The following is a 23,826-nucleotide window of genomic DNA, read 5'->3' on the forward strand; positions in this document are numbered from 1 at the left end:
GGAAGAAAATTACTGGGTCACAGGGTAAGCAGATAACAAACTGTTTCCTAAAGTGGTTGTAATAACATACATTCCTACCAGCAATGTTTACTGAGTTGCCATAACTTAACATTCTCTCCAAAACTTGTACTGTCAATCTAATTTTTAAATTCAGACATTCCAGTGTCTTATGGAGCCTCTTTGCAGTTTTAATTTATATTTCACAGATTACTAATGAGGTTAAGCTCCTTTTTCACGTATTTCTTAAATATTTGGATTTCTTTTAGAAAGTGTCTTTAAGGGACTTCCCTGGTCCAGGGTCCAATGGTTAAGACTCCGCACTTGCACTGCAGACGGTGCAAGTTCAAACCCTTGATCCCTCACTGGGGAAGTTCCATATGTCACGATGTCACATGGTGCAGTCACAAAAAAAAAAAAAAAAAAGTGCCTTTATATGTCTCTTACCCATTTTTCTATTGGATTTTTTTGTCTTTGTCACACGTGTGGAAGCACTTTGAATATCCTGATATATACCTTTTGTCCATTACATGTGTTGCAAATATCTTCTTCCGCTCTGCCTTCCCTCTCTAATGGTGACTTTGTAAGAACAAAATTTCTTAATTTTGACACAATCAAATTTATCAATTGTTTTATTTATATCAGCACTTTTTATTTCTTTTTAAGAATCTTTACCTGAGATCACGAACATGTTCTCCTTACATTAGCTTCTAAAGCTTTATAGTTTTGCCTTTCATGCTGAGATGTATAAATCAATCTTTAATTGATTTTTGCATATGGTATGGAGCATGAATGATTTTTTTCCCTTTATCACCAACTGCTCCAGTATCATTTATTGAATAATTCTTTCCCTACCACGCTAAAGTACCAGTTTTGTCATAAAGCAAGTGTCCCCTGACCCTCTTTCAGACTCTTTATTTCTTTTGTTTATCCTTGTGGCATTATTTCATGGAAGTAATTATTGTAGATTTATAAGCTTTGAGTAGAGAAAGCCTTCTGATTTGATCTTCTTTTTCATGACTATTTAAGCTATTCTTGGGTGAGCCATAAAACTTCCTTTAAAACAAAACAGAAACAGGCAAACTAGTAAAAAATGTTTATAATATCCATTGGGATTACAATGAATTGAGAATAATGCTCAAAATGGATTTAACCCTCAGAAAAATATAACCTTAATGGATGACTAAATTAATCCCACAATAAAAGCTGCTCTGGACCAATTCTGACAAAGCTTTAAAAAAAAGAAAAAAAGCCTCAAAAGGATTCAGCTGATATCAACTAACTTATTCATGAACAAAGTTCAACACCATATAAAAAAGTACGAAAAATTGCTTTACCCAACAATGTCCAGCATTCAAACGATGAAAAGCAGGAAACGTGGCCCAAATAATAACAGTCAATCAATATAGAGAACCAGGAATAATAAAGTTAATGGAATTAACAGATGAAGGCATTAAATCAATGACTATAAACAAGTTTTATATGTTAGAAAAGATAAAGGAAAATAAGAATATGACGAGGAGAGAAATGGAAGAAATAAAACTTCCAAAGATTGAAAAGTAATTATTAGAAATAAAAAACATACTGGATGGTATTATGAACAAACTATACATTGAAGAAAAAAATCAATATATGGAGACATGACATTAACCATCCAAATAAAACAGAGAGGAAAAAGAATGAAGAAAAAAAAAAAGGGAGGGGGGCTTAAGTGCCAAGAGAGACAATCTCAAATGTATAACTGAAATTCCCTCCCCTCCATAATATCACCTGGGATAAGTGGGATATTTGAAAAAAATGGTAGTCAATATGTTTCTAAATTAGGTTAAAAAAAAACTCAAAAAAGCTAAACAGAATTTTCTCAAAGAAAACCATATGAAGGCACATTATAATTAAGTGACATCATAATTATAGTCACTGAAAAAGCTGTAAGACTGAAAAGCAATCAAACAAAATAGAAAATTCACATATGAGGCAACCAAGTAAAAGTAACAGCAGACTTTCTGTCAGAAACTATACAAGCTATTTCAGAAATGACTTTGCAACACATTACCAGACAGGGGTATTTCAAGATAGGAGACCCAATTCGTCAAGAATACATTTTTTAAAAAAGATATGCATGCACCAATAAATAGAACTTCAAAATACATGAACCAGTAAGTGAAAGGAGAAACAGACCAACCCACAAAACTGAAGATCTCCATGCTCTTTTCTCAGCAATTACTGTAACAAAAAATCAGAAGGAATAAATCCTGAAGAACACTATTGATCAATTTGACCTAATATTTTTTGAAGGCTCCACTCGACAACATCCTGCACATAAAACATTCATTTATACAGACAACATTCTGCAGTCTATAATTAAACACACAAAATACAATATGTTCTTGGACCACAACAGAATTAAATTAAAATCCTATTAGAAAAAAAATCTGGAAAACTAAGGAAATATTTGGAAATTATATAGGTCCAAAAAAAAAAAAAAATCACAAAGGAGCTTAAAAATTCTTTGAACTCCATGTAAACAAACACATGTAAAGAAACTTTGTAGGATGCAGATAAAGTTTTCAATATTAACTGCTCCTTTGGAAAAAGAAGGAAGGTTTCAAATACTAGAATGAAAGAGAGGATATCACTATAGATCCTTTAAACATCAAAAGAATAAAGAAATAGGGACTTCCCTGGTGGCGTAGTAGTTAAGAATCCGCCTACCAATGCAGGGGTCATGGGTTCAAGCCCTGGTCCGGGAAGATCCCACATGGCATGGAGCAACTACGCGCAAGTGCCACAGCTACTGAGCCTGCAACTCTAGAGTTCACAAGCCACAACTACAGAGCCCACGTGCCACAACTACTGAAGCCCGAGTGCCTAGAGCCTGTGCTCCACAACAAGAGAAGCCACCGCAAACAAGAAGCCCACATACCGCAATGAAGAGTAGCCCCCATTCACCACAACTAGGTAAAGCCCATGGGCAGCAACAAAGACCCAACACAGCCAAAAAAAAAAAAAAAACAACCCAATAATAACAATAAATAAAATAGTAATAAATAAAATAAAATTTAAAAGAATAAAGAAATATATTATGAAACTTCACTTCAATAAGACAACTTACATAAAACAGACAAATTCCTTAAAAGACACAAAAAGACTAAAGCTTATTCAAAAAGAATTAATACAGCTCTGAATAGCCCAATATCAAATAAATTGAATTCATAGTTTAAAACCTTCTCACAAAGAAACTCCAAGGCCAGAGGTCTTCTCTGGTGAATTGTACCAAACACTTAAAGAAGAAATAACACCAACTATATGAAAACTTTTCCATAAGAGGAAATCTTACCAACTCATCCTATTATCCTGATATGAAAACCAGACAAAGACATTATTAAAAAACTACATACCAATGTCTACTACGAACACAGATGAAAAATCTCTCATTAACACAAATCTGAACTTCCGTAACAATTTAACTCAAAACTACCTTTATTTTAAGATACCAGAAAATATTTACATATTTGCAATTTTTATCTACTACCTATATCTGTAAAAACTTTCTTCAAGGCTTCAAGATCGGAATTACTTTATGCCTTTATATCACAGACTTAAAGAGATTTAGTGAGATAACTCTTGGGACGGCTCACCAAAATAAATGGCTTCTTAATATAAAAAGTTTTATCCAGCAATTTATTAAAAAGTGTAACACATGATGACCAAGTGGGGATTATCTCAGAAATGCATGATTTATTGGTTCAATATTCAAAAATCAATCAATCAGCTACATTAACAAAGGAAAAACCCCATGTGATCATCTCAATAGATGAAGAAAAAGCATCTGATAAAAATTCATTTCATGAAAATACCCACTGATAAAAAAAAATACTCTCAGCAAACTATGAATAGAAGGGAATTTCTTCAATGTGATAAAGGACATCTATAAAAAACCTACAGCTAACATTACACTTAATGAATGGTAAAAGACTGGATGATTCTGACTTATGATCAAGAGTAAGGCAACAATGTCAGCTTACCACTTCTATTCAACACTTGACTGGAACTACTAAGCAGGGCAATAAAGCAAGCAAAAAAAATAAAAGGTATAAAAATTGAAAAGGTGGAAGTAAAATAGTCTTTATTCACAGACAAGATGATGGTCTACAAAGAACATTTGAAGGAATACATAAAACTGACACCAGAACTAGTGAGTCTAGCAGAATCATAAATTACAAAGTTTTATACAAAAATCTATTATATTTCTATATACTAACAACAAACAATTGCAAACTGATTTTAAGTTGCCATTTACAATAACATAAAAATAGAAAATAGAGATCAATTCAACAAAATATGTGTGATATATTTACACTTTCAAAAACTACAAAAAGACTGCTGAGAAACTAACGACAACTTAAATGGAGAGGGATACCAAGTTCATGCATCAGAAGACAACATCCTTAAGAGGTTAATTCTCTCCCAATTAGCCTCTATGATAAAAGCATTCATAATCGAAATCCCATTGAGTCTTTTTTGTAGAAAATAACAAGCTAATCCTAAAACGCATAAAGAGAAATGGAAAGGACTGAGAATAGAAAAACAACTTTGAAACAGAAGAGCAAAGTTGGAGATTTTACACTACCAGATTTTAAGACTTACATAAAGCTATGGTAATCAAGACAGTACAGTATTGTCATAAGGATAGATGCACAGATCAACAGAACATAACAGAGTCTTGAAACAGCCCCACATATAATGTCAACTAATTTTCAATTCAATTTCAATTTTCAATTTCAATTCAATACAGGAAAATATAACCTCTTCAAAAATGCTTCTTGAACAACTTGATTTTCATATGAAAAGAAATAAATCTTATCCTTTACCTAATGGTGTATATAAAAATTAACTCAAAGGGGATCAAAGACAAATATAAGAGCCCAAAGCAGTTTCAAGACATGAAGGAAAAGAAAAAAATATAGGAAAAATTTTGCCCAATATCTGTGCCAACTCCTCCAATTTCTATTCCAAATTAGGGCAGAATTATAGGGAAAACAATCTGAGTCTCTTCAGTCAACATTTGAAACTACTCAAAAGGAAAGAGTATTTCCCATCTAAGTACTCAGAGTAGCTCCAAAGCAAGTAGCTCTTAACTCGATCACAACCCTCAGAACCATGCAAAACCTGCCATAAAGAATAAGATACTGTTTATATCTTTAGAGCCTAGTGAAAGAAGTATCATAGAGGATTCCCTAAAGCTTAAATGTAATCCAAACATAACAGCTGAAGTTATGCTCACAGCCATTATGGAGGTTCACAGAAGGTACAGAATTACAGGGAAATATAGGGAAATTATAGGGAAAATTCTCTGGAATGAGAATGGCTAATTCCTGTAGTGCTTTAATTCAAAACACTCAGTGTTAAGCAGTTAGTGAACTATATGTGTATATATATACACACACATATATATGAAATATAAAAAAGATGAGAAAAAATAAATAAAAATTGAAAGATTTACAGAAGACTAACCAAGGTTCATATTTTAAAATGAGAACTAAACTTCATTATTGCCATCCTTCCTGTACGTATACAAGTTTTTGACTGAAGGATACTCTTCAGTTAGACGAACAATACCTTTTCCCCTATTTCCCCAAACTGAAGGATATCATAAAATGGGCTGTTCTGCAATCAAGGTTTAAGAAGAAAAATCTATAGGCATAAGAAATTGGTATTGGAATAAAGTATTTTAATAAAAAACTCACTTTGTAACCTCATTAAAGTTCTCTCCACCATTTAATCATTCAAGGAAAAATTTAAACCTTACATTAAATAGCAAAACTATTCTTAAAACGATTAGAATGACAACAAGAGCAAATATTTTAAGTACCTTTCCCAAGTTTTTACTGCCATAACCGTCAGGCTTGATCAACTGTACCTAATATTTAGAATGTTAATGTTAATATAACACACCAAAAACTACCCCCTAACATTTTCTGTAATTACGTTATTTTAAAATAGTCTAGTATTAACATAATTATTTTCCACTCTGAACAGAAGACAGAATTCAGGTGAAGTTTTCGAAAACTACACTTCTTCCTAGCATATTGGAACCATTAACCTAGGCCAATGTAAGTTTTTAAATCAAAATAGCCTACTCCAGAACTTTGCAAATATGGGCCGATGATTTAAGACAAAAAATTCAAAGTCACAAAAAAAGTCCGCATTTTAAAAAGATTTCTTATCTTTGCTTAATTTTTCTCTTTAACCCTTCCACCTTTCAAGAAATATGGCTAGATTTGTCCACTTTGTCTTTCATTTGAAAATCTCTCATTATATGTAACTCATGTCCTCAAACCCTCTCTTCCTGCAACTTACTGTCACAATAAATATGGACTTTTGATTTTTTTCCCTTCTTATTTTCAAATACATGTAATTGACATGGAAGTTGGAAGTGGAGAAGATGTAAAAGTTTGGGACTATCTCAGCAGTGTCACTATATGAGAAACTGCCACTATACAATGTTATGTTATGTGTGTGTGTACATATACACACACACACGTATATTCAACTGGATTTTACATATTTCCGTAATTAATCTACATTAATCCCCAACATAAACTCCAAAATGACTGCTATTCAAGCTTACAAGTCTTATTTAAAAAAAAATTTTTCCATTGTGTTTACTTACTTCATAACATAGAAAAAAGGAAAAATGTCTTACTAGAAACGATGTATCAGCAAAAAGTGCACTTAGATGTGGTCCTTGCAGAAAATTCTCCTTTGTTCCTTTTTCACAAAATCCAATTCCTTAACAAAGTAAAAAAAATTACATGGGTTAGTAATTATTCTTAACTCTAAAACAAAATTAAATATAATTTCATTACTACAAATTTCAACAATCAATAGTTCCGCAAATACTGAATAATAGAAAAATAAATTTTTAAAAGTCAGCTGCTTTATCTGACTAATAAAAACATACTGGTAACCAACTGGGCATTGCTAATGTCACTAATTCCTTTTTTCAGGAAGTATTACTTAAACATTCAGTAATATTCTATCGACGCCAAGATTCACAAATTCGTGTGCTAGGTCCCATTTTCCTATCCTCTTTATCACATAAGATACTTTATATTTACCTGGTACATACAACCTACTGAATTTACGTTTTGATGAAACAGTTGGAAATGTTCATTACATTATGTTCTTATTTAGAAAAACAAATTGTCAATGGGTCAGGGACTTGTATTGCCATAAAATGTGTATATATTCAAATGCAATGTGTATACTTACAGCTTTCACTCTTTTAAAGGGAACAATGAAATGAAAATAAACGTGAAAATGCCAAAAACAAATATAAAACTGATTAATTGCAATGATCCACATTAACAAAGGAACACTAGTGAATGCTAACCAATGGAGTAAGTAGTACATAAAGAATAATCCAGTCCTTCTACACTTCTGCTTGGAAATAGTAGCAAGACACTTAGGTAGTAGGGGAAAGACGATAAAAGCCTCTCCTCACCCTGACTGGCCAGGAACAATTATGATGCTAATCTAATAATTTAGAATTTCATGATTGGGTAATTATGACAATCCCCAAGTAAATCTGCTTCATTAAATGAAAATGGTAATTTCTCCACACAAACACCAGTTTTCTGAATCTTATTCAGCAATATTAATTATTGTGATACTGAAATTTCGTTTCTATTTGAAGTGTACAGCCCCTCTAGAGGCGGGGGGAAAAGCTATAATCTGCCAAATATTCTTTTTATTTTAACGAATTCAGTATTAAAAGCTTGAACTTTAAAACACACACACAAAAATAAGCCTTTTTTGGGGGGGGGAGGCAAGGTTAAAAGGAGCTTGCTTTAAGAAGCCAATTTCAGTTTTTAATCTAATTGCACCAAAATGTAGAACAGAGAAAGCTCCTCAAATACAGTTACACTACCAATTTCTAAAATCCAATAATTCTAAGTGAACCTATTTTTCATGTGTCCTTATTCTAAACAAAACTATTTTAAAATATATTTTGACACCAGCTTTGTGTCAGTGTCACAGCAGAAATTAAAGTTTAGCAATGTGACTCATGGTAAATAACTGATTAAATACAAATTTGATAATTACACATGTGGTACATATTCTTATATCAAAAAATATTAATTCCTCAATTCTATACATTAACTGTTATTGACAAGTTTGTTTTGTATACAGTTCTCAAATAGTTTCTAAAAGGCAATATTCTAAAAACCAAGTTTTTATAGTTTGTTTATAACAATCTATAAAGAAACACACTCTCACCTTCAAAAAATAAAACCAAAACTGTCAGTGTTGCAGCCAGTTATCATTAAATTTCATATACTGAACACCCAAAATCCCATCACTCTGTCCAGGCAAGAGCTAGACAACCTGTACCTTTAACAGCTATCTTTCCCAAACCCGGTCCCAACCAACTTCCTAGCTCCCTCTACTTCTAATTAACCTACACTATTGTTAAACTGGACTACAAGTCACTGCCCAAGCTATCAAGCTCTACAACTTTGTTCAAGTTTTTACCTCTGCCTGGAAACAACCTTCCCCCTTGTCTCTTATCTGGATCAAATGTCCAGTTCAATGACACCTTCTGTGAGGACATCCTCAGGTATCCTTTACCATCACCATCACTTACAGGGGGCAAAACAACTATAGTTAGTTTTGCAGGTTTGAGTCTCTTCTATTATACTACATGCTTTTTAAGAGAAGGAACTCTTTTGTTCTTTATTCATTTCTATGTCCCCAATATCTAGTCAATATCTGGCACACAATTTAATACTATCCCTTCCCGACACTTTTCTAGGTACTAGGAATAAATCCCTATATCTATTCCTGATGTTATGGAGCTTACATTCTAGTGCGGGAGACCTACGACACACAGTGAATAAGGGATATATAATATATATAGCAGGTTAGTGGAAAGTCTTTAAGGAGAAAAAAATTAAGCAGGGAAAGAATTACTGTCATATGGAGGCGATTAAAATTTGCGAAAAGGTGTCCAGCAAAGGCCTAACATAATAACAGTAATAATAACTGCAATAGCAGCAATAACCCTGGAGTATTTATCACATGCTAATCAGTATCCTAACTGCTTTACATGTATTAAGTGAATTAAAGCCAACAATAACCTCACTGTCACCCTCAAGAGGAAACTGAAATACTAAGAAGCAACTAGCCAAGGTCACACAGCTAAACCAGTAAAGTGGTAAAGCCAGGATTAGAATCCAGGCATGCTCTTAACAGCTATGCATAACCACAGTTCAGTTAATGCTTTTGTTGAATAAATTTAATAAGTGAAATAAATGAATGCATACTATATCAACAGACTCAAAAGACAGCAAAGCATATCAGTCTCAGAGGACTGACATTTGAGCAGCTTTAGATATACAATACACATCAATACCTATAATATGAAGACATCCTGACAAATAACAGGTCAGTGCCTGCTGTGAACAAAAATGATAAACACTGATAATTTCTCTATAGCTTTAAAAATACATTTTAAGCTTCTATATGACAATTACCAGAATTAAAAATTACACGAACGACACCACAAAAATCACATGGAGAGGTCATTAAAAAAAAAAAGCCTTTTAAAGAAGGTACTCTGAACAACGAGATCTTTTAAGGCATTATCATTTCAATGATAATTAAATGTGGAATATCATATTTTATACTGTGGCACAAGCTACCGTCGTCTTCCAGTTTTCCATATTAACAAAAAGGATTAAATGAAATGACCAAGGTTCAAAAGTCCTTTCTTCAAATGTCCCAAATATGCTTTATCAAGCAAATAAGCAAACCCCAGCACAACTGCTGATAACTGAAGACCTGAATAACCTAAAATATGTAATTTGTTCCCTAACTCCTATCTCTTGCCATATTGGCTTGTTATTTAAGTGCCTAATCAGTGAATGCCAATAAACCAGAAAGCAAAGTGAAACCAAAGTGCTGCTAGCATTATCATGGCATGCCTAGTTTCAAATTTTGAGGGCTTACAAATTATCTCCTCAAATCTTGATTAAAATAATCGATACAATTATGAAGAAAATTACTGTCTTATATTTGGAAATTATCAAAATTCTGCCTTGAGTATAATGTAGTGTCAGAGAAAAGAGGTTTGTATGTGAAAGCAGTTTTAAAGATCAATCCAGATTAGGATAAATATGAAGCAGACAAAAAAACAAACAAACAAAAAACAAAAACAAAACAAACCCAAAACATAAAGCAACAGTCTATAAACATACTTCAAAGTATGTATTTGCTCAAATATGAATTTCATTTTGTAATCAAAACTGAGGTTTAAAAGTGGTGTTTTTAATTCATGTTCTCATACATGGGCATCATACCTTAAAAAGATATTTGCTACTAGCCATGATGTAGCACCTAGTACCAGACATGCTCTCCCAGTGAGCTCAACTAGAAAAATAATTACATACGTATAACTATAATTTTAAAACGCTGGACAACAAGGAGCTCAGCACTGCCACACCTGAGAAAAGGGAAAGTGTCCCCTACAATGAAGAGTCAGGAGGGCAGTGCAGTAATGAGAAGCCAAGCAGAATATGGTGGACTCAGTGAGTAGAAGAGACAAGAGACTGAAACTTAGGCTAAAGAAGTGGGAAACTGTGTGGGAGAGTAACACAGGATAGACTTCAAGAAGATAAAGCACTCCTGAAATCTGCAGAGAGGATTCTAGAGCAGCTCTGTCCAAAAGAAACATAACATGACTCTAAAGTGTAATTTTAAATTTTCTAATAACCACATTTTAAAAGTAAAACGCAGCAGGTGAAACTAATTTTAATGTAATTCATTTAATCCAAATGCTCAAAATGCTATCATTTCATAATATAATTGATTTAAAAAACAGAGATTTTTTTTCCCCATAAGTTCCTGAAATCCAGTGTGTTTTACACTTACAGAATATTTAAATTTGAACTAGCCATAATTCAACCCCTCAAAAGCCACATGTGGCTAATTGCTATCATACTTGACAACACAGTTTTTTGCTGAATATAAAGCTTTGCAGGATTAGTAAAGTGAAATTCTACAAGGCCAGACAAAAAACAATGTCTAGGAAGCAGTAGGCTCAAAAGTTACCAGAGGTTGCAAAAGATTTGAAGATGTTCAAGTACCAACTAGAGGAGAGAAAGATCTCATTGAAACCTGGGGCAATGAGTAGAAAGTGAAGTAGAATCACCCCCTTAGTAGCAGTGCTAAACTACGACTACTTTTTCATAAGAAATGGAATACACTGCCAAAACAAAATTCTGTTGAGAAGAAACCAACAAAATCCAAACAACAGCATGATGAATGTCCAAGAGTCAACCAAAACTTACTAAACATAAGAAAATGGAAAAATATGTAACCTATACCAGAGAAAAAATCTGACAAAAGAAACAGATCCAGAAACAAGAAAGATATCTTTAAAGACATAAACTTTAAAATGTTATAAGTATATTAAAGGATTTAATGAAAAACCGAAACAAAAAACAATTATTTTGAAAAGAATCAAATGAATTTCTAAAGATGAAAAATATAATATCTCAAATAAAAAACAATTAGACTTGGCAACAGATTCAACAGTGCAGGAAAAAAAGATCCCTAAATTGAAGATGTGAAATAGAAAGCAAAAAAAGAAACAAAGAACAGAGCATCAAGGACCTGTGAGAATATCAAGGCAGTCTAAAAATGGTGTAATTGTAGTCCCAGAAGGATAGGGAGATAGAAAAAAATACCTGAAGAAATAAAGGCCAAAGAATTTCCAAATCTGAGGAAAACTGAACCCATATATTCAAGAAACTCAACGAACAAAAAGCAGATTAAACACACAGCAACCATACCAAGGCATATAATTAATAATCGAATTGCTGAAATCCAGTAATATACAAAAAATCTTAAAAGCAACCAAAGTGAGGGGAAAACACGTTACATATAGAGGAACAAAGGTAAGAATTACCACAGACTCCTTGCCAAAAATAATGCAAATGAGTTTAAACAAAGGAATAATGCCTTTAAAGTGCTAGGGGAAAAACAAAAACAAAAACAAAAAAACCCAAAACCTATAAACTAAAATCTACATGAAACAAAAATATCCTTTACAGATGAAGGAGAAATAATGACATTTTCAGACAAACAAAAGCTGAGCATGTCAACCAAGTGAACTCTAATGTAAACCATGGACTTAGTTAATAATAAAGCATCAATAACAAACGCACCACACCAATGCAAGATGTTAATAACAGGGAAGGGGAGAGATGAGAGCAAGGGAGAGATGAGTATATGGGAACTCTGTACTTCCTGTTCAATTCTTCTGTAAACCTAAAACTGCTCTAAGAAACAGCAGATGGAAATCTATTTCCACACAAAGGAAGACCAACAGAAATTAAGTATATGAGTTTACCTTTTATTTTCTTACTTTTAATTTTTAAAAAGATACTGGTTTTTAAAGCAAAAATAGCAATAGTGTATAAAAATAATAACACGCAGCATAAAATGGATGATAAAAATAGCACAAAGAATGAGGGGGAGAAAATTATTTCCACACTGGAAACAACCAAAATGTCCCTGAAAAGTGAATGAAGAAATTGTGATATAAACATATAAAGGAACACTAGGCAACAGTAAACTGGAAAAAAATACTGATAGACACAAACATGGATGAACTGCAAAAACATTTTGGTAAGGGAAAAAAATCCAGACATTAAAGAGTACATACTGTATGATTCCATTTAGGAATAAATTTGCAAAATTTTGAGCGACCACCAAATACATACAAAAACCACACGATTACGAAAGCAGATGACAGTCAACACTGAAAAGCTATACATGTGTAGTTAAAAGATTTTTCTGACTGTACAAAATTAAGACCAAGAACAATCAGCATTATCTTCTGAGTTTTAGTTTCCTCATCTAAGAACAGTATAGAAATACTTTGTATACTTCATAAATTTAGTTGTTGAATTAAATTAAATAGTTGTTTTAAATAAGCATATATGCTATTACTTAGCATAGTGCCTGGCAGACAGCATGAGCTCAATAAGTGCTAGCTTCATAAAGAAACATCCCAGAAAAGGAGGCAAATGGAAAAGATGGAGAATGCCACTGGAAGTCAACTGGTTAGCAACATTCCTATTAAAAAGTCATCACTTAGTTGAAGAAATCAGAAAGGCAAACACTACACGCAGCAAAAGCCAAATGAAAAGTTTTGGAATATATTTGGAATCATCTAATATGATTCTAGAATTGAAAAAAATACTACTAAGACCATAAAAGAATAGATTTATAAACATAAAAAGACACTAAGCCACAAGAAACAGTATCTTTAAGTCAGTTAATTGCATAGAAGCAAGCACTTAAGGAAGAAAGTGATTTCAAGCACACATGAAACTAGGGACTATTCCAATCACAGGAGGTAAGAAAGATGACACAAATGTGAGTAGGTATGAACAAAAAGAGCAAAGCAGAATGCAGGATGGATAGGTGGGCAGAACACAATTATGCACTACCTTGCAAACAGGAAAGCAACTGAATTTAATATGACAAAAAATACAAAAATAAGAGAAAGGCAAGACTAATCCTGCCAAGTGGAATAATGCACAATTCCAGCCTCAGTGTTAGGTAAGATTAAAAAGCTGGGTTCTTATACAATGCCCACTAAAATACAACCTATTACATTCTTAGCCAACAAACGGAGAAGGTAGCATTTGTGTTACAATGTGATAGTACACTGATGTCAAGAAATGCCCATCTTCCCCCATGCCGTTCCACCTCCATCTCCCAAAGTACCCATTAGGTCCAAAACATCTCTTCACACAGCCTCTGTTCTTTTTTAAAAAAATAAAAAAGGAAATAGCTTTATTGAGATATAATTCACATGCCATACAATTCACCCATTTAAAGTATACACTTAAATGTTTTTATATTCACAGGAATGTGCAACCATTACCACTGATTCCAGAACACTTTCATCACCCTTAAAAGAAACCTGTACCCATTAGCAGTCACTCCCCATTCCCTATTCCCACTCCACACTCCAGCCCTAAGCAATGAGGCATCTACTTTCTGTTTCTATAGAATTGCCTATTCTGGACATTTCATGTAAACTGAACATATGGTCTTCCATGACTAGTTTATGTCATTTAACAATGTTTTCAAGATCCATCCATGCTGTAGCATACATTTATACTTCATCCCTTTTTATTGCCAAATAATATCCTATTGTATGGAAATATTGCATTTTATTTATTCATCAGTTGATGGACATTTGAGTTGTTTCCACTTTTTGCCTATTACTAATAAGGCTGCTATGAGCACTGGCATACCAGTTTTTGTGTGGGTGTATGTGTTCATTCTAACTTCTACTCTTATAATAAAATAGAGTGTCTTCACAATTTCTTTTCTATCATCTCACTTCACTATGGTATCTAACATCTTCCCCATAATGACACACGCACCTGCTGTTATGCCACAAATAAGTAGGCATTTTAGGTAAATTATTAGTCCCTATTTTATTCTTCCAAATAATTTATCACCCCCGCAATCTATAATCAGCAACCATATTGACAGCTTTCACATTAATATTTAACATTAATATTTATTACATGTTCTAATAATGCTATCATTCATCAAGCGGAGAATGTAACTTCTCAAATTCTGAAGTTCTGTTTGTTCTATGCCTCAACCTGACCTAAGGGCTAACACTCCTATTATTCCACGTCAGGCATATAGCTATTGGAACCTATCATTTTCACAGTCCTCAACCAGCCAAACCCCAATAACAAAAAGTACATTTTGTCCACAAAAAAAAAAAAAGTTCAAAATGAGCACACTTTAAAATGTGACACCAGGCACTTAACATATTAAATGGCCAAATATACATCACTTTGGTTAAACAGTCTGGTAAGCTGGCAAAGTGTGTCAAACAGATGTCCATATTAATAAGGATGCTGGCCAGAATCTAGAAAAAGCTTGAACACCATATTCACAATACTCTGCAACTTCCTAAAGTTTTGAACTGGAAGAGCCCTCGGAGGTCTTTTTAGGAACACAAACTCTAAAACTTAACAGAAATGAAATGGAATCCAGGAGTAAAATCCAGAGTACCAGTCTAATCCGCATCAAAATAGGGTCCTATCCATTTACAATAAATGAACAGTAACAACAAAAATAACTGCACTAATGGAAATCCAAACAACCCTAAAGCTATACTATAACTTAGGGTTTTTATTGCAAGTAATTTAATACTTCTAAAGTGCTGCTTTGAACCTTAAATAAAGAGAGGGGGCTTCAGATTATGCTCGAAGTATTTCCTTTGCTTGCATTCTGGTATGCCTTCTTAAGTGGAAGAGAATTGGGAAGAGTTATAGCTACTGCCCTAAGAACTACACATCATCTACTACTTGTTACACTGTCAACAAATCCTAGGATAGTTGTGGCAATTATAAATCACCAACATTTTACTTTTCTGCTAAGTAGATCCATGCGACTGCATGTGTCAAAATTTCATCTACTGTATCTCACAGCAGAAAAAAATGTTGAGAATTACTCATCTAGACCAGCAGTGGTAAAGACTTTAAGTTCAGTCCAAAACCTTAGTTCAGCCCAAATCCTAGCATAAAATCTAGGGTCATCTGAAAGACAAAAATTTAATAGATTACTATATATTTACTGAGAATCTACATGAAAAGAATGCAAGAATAACTAAGACACAAGCATAAAAACCTTCAATGCAGTGTGCATACTACTACCTTTACTATAAGGTAAAAAGTGGTAAGTACAAGACAGATATAAAGTACTATGAGGATTTCAAAAGAAAATTCTTCTAATTGGAAGGAATCAGTTCTTTATGGAGAGCACAGCATTTGGCCTAACCTGGGAAAGGAGACCAAGAAGTGAAATACAGAGGAGAATGAGAAAAGAATAACCTATCTTTACTCATGTCTTCTACTTGAAAGGCATATATATTCCCACCAATTTCCTTCAAACAATCAAATTAAGTAACAAGGCTAGCACTGTCCTTTTAAACAAGTGCTGTTGAGGATTATTCTTTAAGGAACCAAGCTTTATTAATAAGAAAGGACATAAGATCATCTTTGTTACCCTGTTATCTTGTTACATGGGCATATTAAAGAAGGCCCTGGTCACTTCCAAGCTTAAAAGACTTTTCAACAGCTCTTCCTTAGCTAAAGAAGAAAGTCCAAACTGCTCAACATGCTCTACAATCTGGTCTCAAGCTCTCTTTCGCACTTTACCATCATCTACTTCTGAAACGCCCTCCAACCTAGCCAAATTGTGTCCAATACACACCTCTCACTTTCAGTTTTAGCTCTTTTGCTCAAAATGATTTTTCTCTGTGTGGAATATCTTTTCTACATCTCTGACAGTAAAACTTGACATCCAGCTCAAATATAATTTCTTCCACAAAGCATTCCCTGGTCACTTCTGCTCTTCCTTCCCTGAATTCCCTAAACCATACATTGTGTCTAAGATTTACAGATCACTTGGTAATTAATGTAGCACAGTAATTAATGGGGTTTTACCCTTTCTACCTGCTAGAAGTAAAGAGCTATATCTTATATGTGTTTATATTTCTGCCTCAACAATACAGAAACAATAGTTAAAGTAGTGAGAATAGAAAAGGAATAGAGTCCAAAGGAAGGGGCAAGGGAGCAAAGCCATGGACATTCCTTTGGGGCTACCATATTTACCAGCTGAAAAAAAAAGGGATAGGGCAGTGAAAAGAAATTGTATAAAGAGCCTGTCAAGTCATTATTTAAGACTTGTGGAAGCTATGAAAAAAGAAATGATAGCTCGTATATGAGGTTCCAAAGACAGCTGGGCATAGGCCTTTAAAACACCATTAAAAATCAGGTGGAGAATTCCAAAAACACATCATTAAAAGCAAAAGGTTTCAATTTCTATTATAAAAGATTTCTGATGTTTAAAGTCAATATGCCTTTTAATTTTGGTTTACATTTTTAAAAATAAATGTATGATGGCTAATGAAACAAGTCAACTTCTACCCTGACAGCATAAAACACTGATAAAAAACCTGTTAATTCTAGGGAAGGAAATGATTAAAGGTAATAATATTTTAAGCAAATAAATTCTAGAAATCAAGTATAAAGAACTTCCACACATAATTCCAACTGTATGTTAAGTTTCTGTTAAAAAGACACAGATAGAAAGCATATAAGACAGAGGACCAATTAACTTCAGCTACAATAAACAGATATAGTGCCACCTTATTAAACACAAGTGTACAGCCAAGAAATAATACACGTACAATTTATTGTAATCAAAGGACAAAAGTTCAAATCATAAAAAGAACTGAGAAAGCCAAAAGAGAATAGAAAAAGAATAAGAAGAGATACAAGCAATTTAACTTTCAAAGTTAACACCTATCAGATCAATTCCCAAGTTTAGAAGTTACCTTTTCCGAAAACTTCACATATTAGATTGTTATTAAAATAAAGTACCAAAGAAGCCCTAGGTTGAATACAGGCCTATAAGTCATTCAAGTTATAAATAAAACCAAGGCATTTCCAATATACACTGTAGAAATACGAGACTGCGTCAAAAATTAGCCGCACTCCGGTTATATTAAAACTTCTGTTGGCCGCACTGTCTTATCAGTGCTTTCCATTCAAGGCTACTGTCTCCCCAGTCACTGCTGTGCAGGTGTGAACACGTTACATCTGTTCATTTGTAACTGCGGTGCAAGCAAAAATGGATGCCCCTCTTGTGATTTGCACGAAAGAAGAGCAGTGTGCAGTAATTCGTTTTATGTGGTCTGAGGGTGTACCTGGTGCCATTATTTACCTAGACATTGTCCGCACACTTCTGCCCACACTGTCAACACGTTGCAAAAACTTCGTTTTGAGGTGTTAAAGCAGCCTCCCTATAGTTCTGATCTTGCTCCATCGCAGTTTCACCTGTTTGGTCCCCTGAAAGCAGCCCTATGAGGACAAAGATTCACTTCTGATGAAGAAGTGAAGACAGCAGTGCATCCACGGTTTGCAGCTCAGCCCAAAACATTTTTTAATGAGGGAATATGAAAGCTTGTTGACAGATGGACAAAGTGTATTGAAAAGCAAGGAGATTATGTCAAAAAATGATGCGTTGTCTTTTCTAAAAGTTAATTAAAATAAATTCTTCAGCCAGAGTACAGATAATTTTTGACTCACCCTCATAAATTCTTGAATTAATAACCTTACTTTACCGAAAAAAGCACTTAAGACTCTTGCGATAACCCAGAACCTGCATTTGCATGCTAGCAGAATGAAGTATTGAAATGTAATTAATTTCTCCTACAGAGTATTTTCTGAAGTCTGTAGCTCACCAGTGGGAGTTGACTACCCATGTCTTTTCTTAACTAAAAGCTGTGCAGCATAAGTCAATACAATCCCCCTCCCCCTCCCCCAAAAGTAGACACTTTAGTGAGGAGGATGGTGGTAGCATTATCTAAGTACTAAAAATATTCCCCTTAGACCACATGAAAAAACAAGGAGGAAAAGGAAATTCTACACAAAACCAAGCTTTCAGCATAGCCTGAAGACAAAAAGAAAAGAAAAAGCTACAAAATGATGAGTGGAAAGAGAAAAATCACCAAATCCCAGTACTTGATCTCCCAGGCTATCACTTCACCCCCACTCAGCCACAAGGCTTGGTGCCAGCAAACAGGCCCTAAGGATCATCTGCAAAGACCACCAAAAATATTAAACCCACCCTAAATCTGGGAAAATATTGGGAAAATGGGCAGATCAGAACACAAAGTACAGAGAAAGAAATTCAGAATCCAATGATTTAAAGGAACAGGTACCGTTTAAAGTGCCAGCCGCCATGTAAAGGGGCACAACCTTGAAACACATGGCCTCTGGGAGAAGAAGACAGGCAAAAGGAAAGAAAGAGTGTCCTTTGGCATTGGATGGTAAAAGTAATAAGAAAAAGGGGGAAATTTAAGGTCTTGCAAGACCAAAAATAATCATAAATTTGGAAGTCTCACAACCCTTCTCTCCAACCATTAAAACAAATAAAAACTACTGAAGTAACAGGACTATTCTACACTGACAGAAGAGGCTACCATTAAACTAGGAATAATGTAAAACCCCCCAATATCATAAAAATGAACCAAAGAAAAGCAAAATCCTGAAAATCAGGTAACAGAATTTGACATATCACATGAGGAAAACCCCCTACCAAAAACAACCTCAAAGCAGATTCTCTTTAATGTGTCACTGATAAAGTTTCTGAGTTAAGCACATTCTCTGTGTCACTGATAAAGTTTCTGAGTATCGTTGTCCTAGCTCCATTGATGCCACAAACCCCATGGTCTTTATTATACAAGTCTGCAGAGCACAGTGATTTTTAGGAACACACCTGCCATGTTATAGCAGAAATGACTAGATGTGTATGTGTGGGTTAGTATACACACACACATATTTCTCAGCTATGCTGAGAAGGCCTAAAGACAATGACATCCCAGGAGCAATGAGCACACCTAGCACCCAGATATTGGTTTCTAAATGCCATCCTCCAACAAAAGGAATCAGGGCTCTTTAGAAAAGAGGATGATTCCAGAACTGGGAAAAGTAAAATACAAGATGAGCCTGGAGCAATTAAACAGTCTCCTGCTTTGTTTAGAAAAAAGAAATTTTATTGTTGCAGGGTTTTTTGCTTTTTTTGTTTGCTTGTTTGTTCAACTTAAGACAATCTTACTAAGAACACAGTGTTTGAAATTTTTCAAGATCAAACACTGAAAACCTTGAGATCATCTAAAACAGGGTCCTCTGCCTTAGGGCAGGCACACCCTTAGACATTTTTAATACTCTGTTCCCTGACCACTACATACCTTGACTTCCATTGCTCTTCAAACACCCATTCCATGGCCAGCTCCTTAGGCCTTGTCATTAAAAGGAAGTGTTCCGCTTCTGAGAGTAAACTACGCATGCCACTCTGACTATACCCGCTCTATCCATCTAGGCACTCTATCACAAGTAAACTCATTATCTCCCTCCAAAGTCTAATCCTCCTCTGTGCTTCCTATTCCAGAAAACCACCCATTCATTCCCTCAATTGCCCAACCCATAAACCTAATCATCACCCTTAACTCTTTCTCTTCTACCTTCCACAAGCCTTCCATCAGAGTCCTCTAATTCTATCTTCTACGTATCTCTTCAAATCCAACTATTTCTTCAATCCTCATCCCACTACCATAGTCCAGGCCACCTTACCCCAACTAATTTGTTGTAACAGCCTCCCAATTATTCTCCCTGCCTACCAGTTTTAACTCTCTCCAAAGAAGTCTACAGAGCACAATCAGTATTACCTTTTAAATTAACTTCCTCCCAGGCCTAAAATGCTTAGATTTTCCCCGAAATAAAGCACAAATTCCTTAACACAGTTTAAGGGCTCTTCATAATCTGGTCCCTATTTATCTCTCCAGGCTAATCTCTCTGGCACTGCCTGATCCACCCACAGTGTACTCTTTGAGTTTCTCTAAGCAATCCAAGCTCCCTAAGTTTATCTCTTGCCCTTAACACAGGTCTGGTAAACTCTACCCACTCTCTTCACAAGGCTAACTCCTATTCACTCTTTAGACTTCAACCTAAGTTTAAAGTGTCACTTCCACTGGAGTAAATCTTCCTGGCCTCCCTGAAACTGGATTAACTGTCCCTTCTATGTGCTCCTGTAGCACTCCGCACTACACACATCAAGCACATATAACAAAGTGGATTATAAACACGCATGTGTCCATACTCCCACCTGACTGTGAAAGCCATGCCTGTTCACCCTTATTCCTCACCACCTAGCCCTGTGGACTGAATGAATAAGATAAAGAAAACCAAACTGTGAAATAAATTGCCAAAGTAACACAATGCTTACAAAGAATTAGAACCCAATGATTCCTGGCTCAGTAGCATAATATTCTTTCCATTATACTTTGCAGCACTTAATATCACGTTCATAAATAAGCCAATATTAATTAGATATAAAGCATGTAACCTAGAGTTAAAAAGAATCTAGATAGCATCTCATTTTATAATTAAAGTGAAGCACAGAAAGGGCTAAAGAACAAAACGCTATAAAACAGCAATGCCAAGATTAGTCATTTTGATGTTCTTTAATTACATACTTTAATCTCAGGAATTACATTTTTAAAATTCTAAAGTTGAAAAACTTTTAGGTTTTTCATTACTTCAAGGTTAGCAAAGTTATTAAAAACAGAACAAATGAATCACCAATTCACTTAAAAGTTTCCACAAAATTACCTGAAATGTTATAACAAAACACAAGAATATTTAATTATGGTATAAGAATAATATTGAGTCATTATTATATTTATACATTATAAACAACATATGGGTACCAATCACGTTCAAGGCACTGTAAAACACATTTACTGAACATTACAAAGAGATATAAAACAGGATTCCTATTCCCAAAAAGCTTAAAATAAGTTTTGGAAAACAAGACTCAACCATTACAGAATTAAATTAAAAAACTACGTGACAAATTAGTCACTTAAATTGTTAACCGTTTCAAAAGGAAAGATTCTGTTCTAAGGAGTTCCAGGAATGTAAAGAAAAATAACAATCTACTGCCTGAGCAATCAGCATAAACTCAATATTTCTTAGCTTGGTCAGCTGAAAGGGCTCTAAAACAATGATATTCCAGTATCAACAAGATATCTACTGCCCAGTTCTTGATTTCTAAATACTCTTAACCAATGAAAGAAACCAGGACTCCCTGAAGAAATGGCTGATTCTAGGACAGCAGCAGGAAAAGCAGATAAGCCTGGAATATCTTTTGCTCCAAAAGTAAGGAAGTACTCCAAAAATGATTGGAACATGTCAAAACAACCAATGAGTTAAGCTGAAGGAGCGCCCACCGACCAAATCTGAGTTAATCTGGAACATCAAAATGAATACTGACAGCTAAAAGAGTATAACTTACTTAAAAAAAAAGAGATCTATGAATTTATATTGAAATTAAATAAGCAAATGAAAAGGAAAAGCTCTAATTTACAATTAAATAGAAGGCCAACTAACAAATGTAGAAGGAATAATAGAAAAACACCACTTTGGAACCACTGGGTGGCAAGAATCATCAATGAATGCTAAAACCATTATGCAAACATTTTTGTGGAAGACTGAATATTTACACAGTCTCAAAGCATCTCCCCAAAGATTATTCAGTAATAACAAAGAGGATAATGAAAACTTTCATTTGGAGAAAACTGGTAGGCAAACCTAAACCAAGCAATCCAAGTAAATAGCAATCACACTGGGTCAAACAGACATTATGTTGCCTCCTGACCGATGCACTGAAAGATAAATCGATCATCACTTAAGTGGTATCCCTGCCAAAAATGGATAACCTGAATCTAATGGACATCCTACAAAACAAAAGACCTGTACTTCTGAAGGACTCTTCGAAACTATTAATATCAGTGAAAAAAGAATGAAGGACTGTCTCAGATTAAAGGAGACAGGACAACCAAAATGCAATAAATGATACTGAATTAGAAAAAAAACTATCAAAAGACATTATTGGCACAACTGAAGAGATTTCAACATGAGCTGTATAATAAATTATTGTATCAACATTAAATTTCTTGAATCCATCATACTGTGGTTATGTAAGAATATCTTTGTTCTTAGGCAATATTGCTAAAGCATCTAGGGGTAAAAGATCATGATGTGTGAGATCTACTCTCAAATGGTTCAACAATAAAAACAATTATAATAGGAAAAGGAAGAAAAAGGAGAAAAGAAAAAAAAAAAAGAAGAAGAGGAGGGAAAAGATCTACAGAGTGGATTCCTGCTACCACAATAGTAGGAATATCATCACAATACATGATATGTTCAATGAGAGTAATATGTTTAACATGTGGTTTCCTTGTTAGCAATGTACATTAATGCAGCATTTCCCATCTATCCCTTGTATACATCTGTGAGGTTCTGCCTCAAATGACATGCCTCTGACTCTGAATAAACTTGAATCTCTGTCATACTACAGAAAATGTAATCAAGGAGCTTCAAAGTATAGATAAAATAGAACAATAATGTCTGTTTCCAGACTTTGGGGCCACTCTGCAAATACAGAGAATCATAAGACAAATATGCTAAATATTAACAACTGGTGAACCTAGGTGACAGGTATATGAGAGGTCACTGTACTAGTCTTGAAACTTTTCTCTAAGGTTTTCCCAAAGCAAAACATTAAAACAACAACAATCTTCTGCCAATACCAAAACTCTACTTTGGGAAAACTGAACCATTTTGAAAAACAAACTCTTAACTCCCAGTTTCTTTCCTCCCTCTCCCATCATAATCCATGTCAAATTAAGTTTAACACCATTAAGAAAAAGGTTTTCAGCATCAAAATAAACATTTTGCTAAAATGGTCCCCAACTTGCAAACAGGTTATGTTCAAAAGCTCATTTGTAAGTCAGGTATTTAGAAAGTGGAATGATCTTCAACATTACAAACTGTGGTTAGGTTCCTATCACTACCCACAAAAACTCTCACAAAATGGAATCTCAGGAAATGCTATTATACCTATGCTCAACAGCTCTGGGTTTCATGCCTTGACCCAGAATACATGTGTTAATATGTACAGAAAATGCACAAACTAGTATTTTATAATCTGGAAAGTACTTTATAAATTTTTAAAGTGTCATTGGGAAAACTGGTTTGTGTTGGTCATTTCAATTGATTAAGATAACTTCCATTTGATTCAATATTTATTGAGCGTTCACTATGTGGCATGACAGATTGTCGGTACTGAGCATCCAAAAAGAGCAAGAGA

At 34.3% G+C, this 23,826-nt stretch overlaps 1 protein-coding gene across 12 annotated transcripts in view; it reads right to left on the minus strand.

The window, feature by feature from the left end:
* MEF2A (myocyte enhancer factor 2A) overlaps positions 1-23,826 on the minus strand; it is a 157,314-nt gene that overhangs the window by 125,486 nt on the left and 8,002 nt on the right. For 10 of the 12 annotated variants that reach the window (XM_057723592.1, XM_057723590.1, XM_057723586.1 and 7 more), the window contains exon 2: positions 6,704-6,789. The exons of 1 other annotated variant lie outside the window; for it this stretch is intronic. The gene's annotated coding sequence lies outside the window, so the exon portion shown is untranslated. Of the gene's footprint in view, positions 1-6,670; positions 6,790-23,826 lie in introns of all 12 variants that reach the window. One more of the 12 variants, XM_057723582.1, reaches the window with a different exon arrangement.

Source organism: Hippopotamus amphibius, chromosome 2 (assembly GCF_030028045.1).
Source record: "Hippopotamus amphibius kiboko isolate mHipAmp2 chromosome 2, mHipAmp2.hap2, whole genome shotgun sequence".
Taxonomy (NCBI): Eukaryota; Metazoa; Chordata; class Mammalia; order Artiodactyla; family Hippopotamidae; genus Hippopotamus; species Hippopotamus amphibius.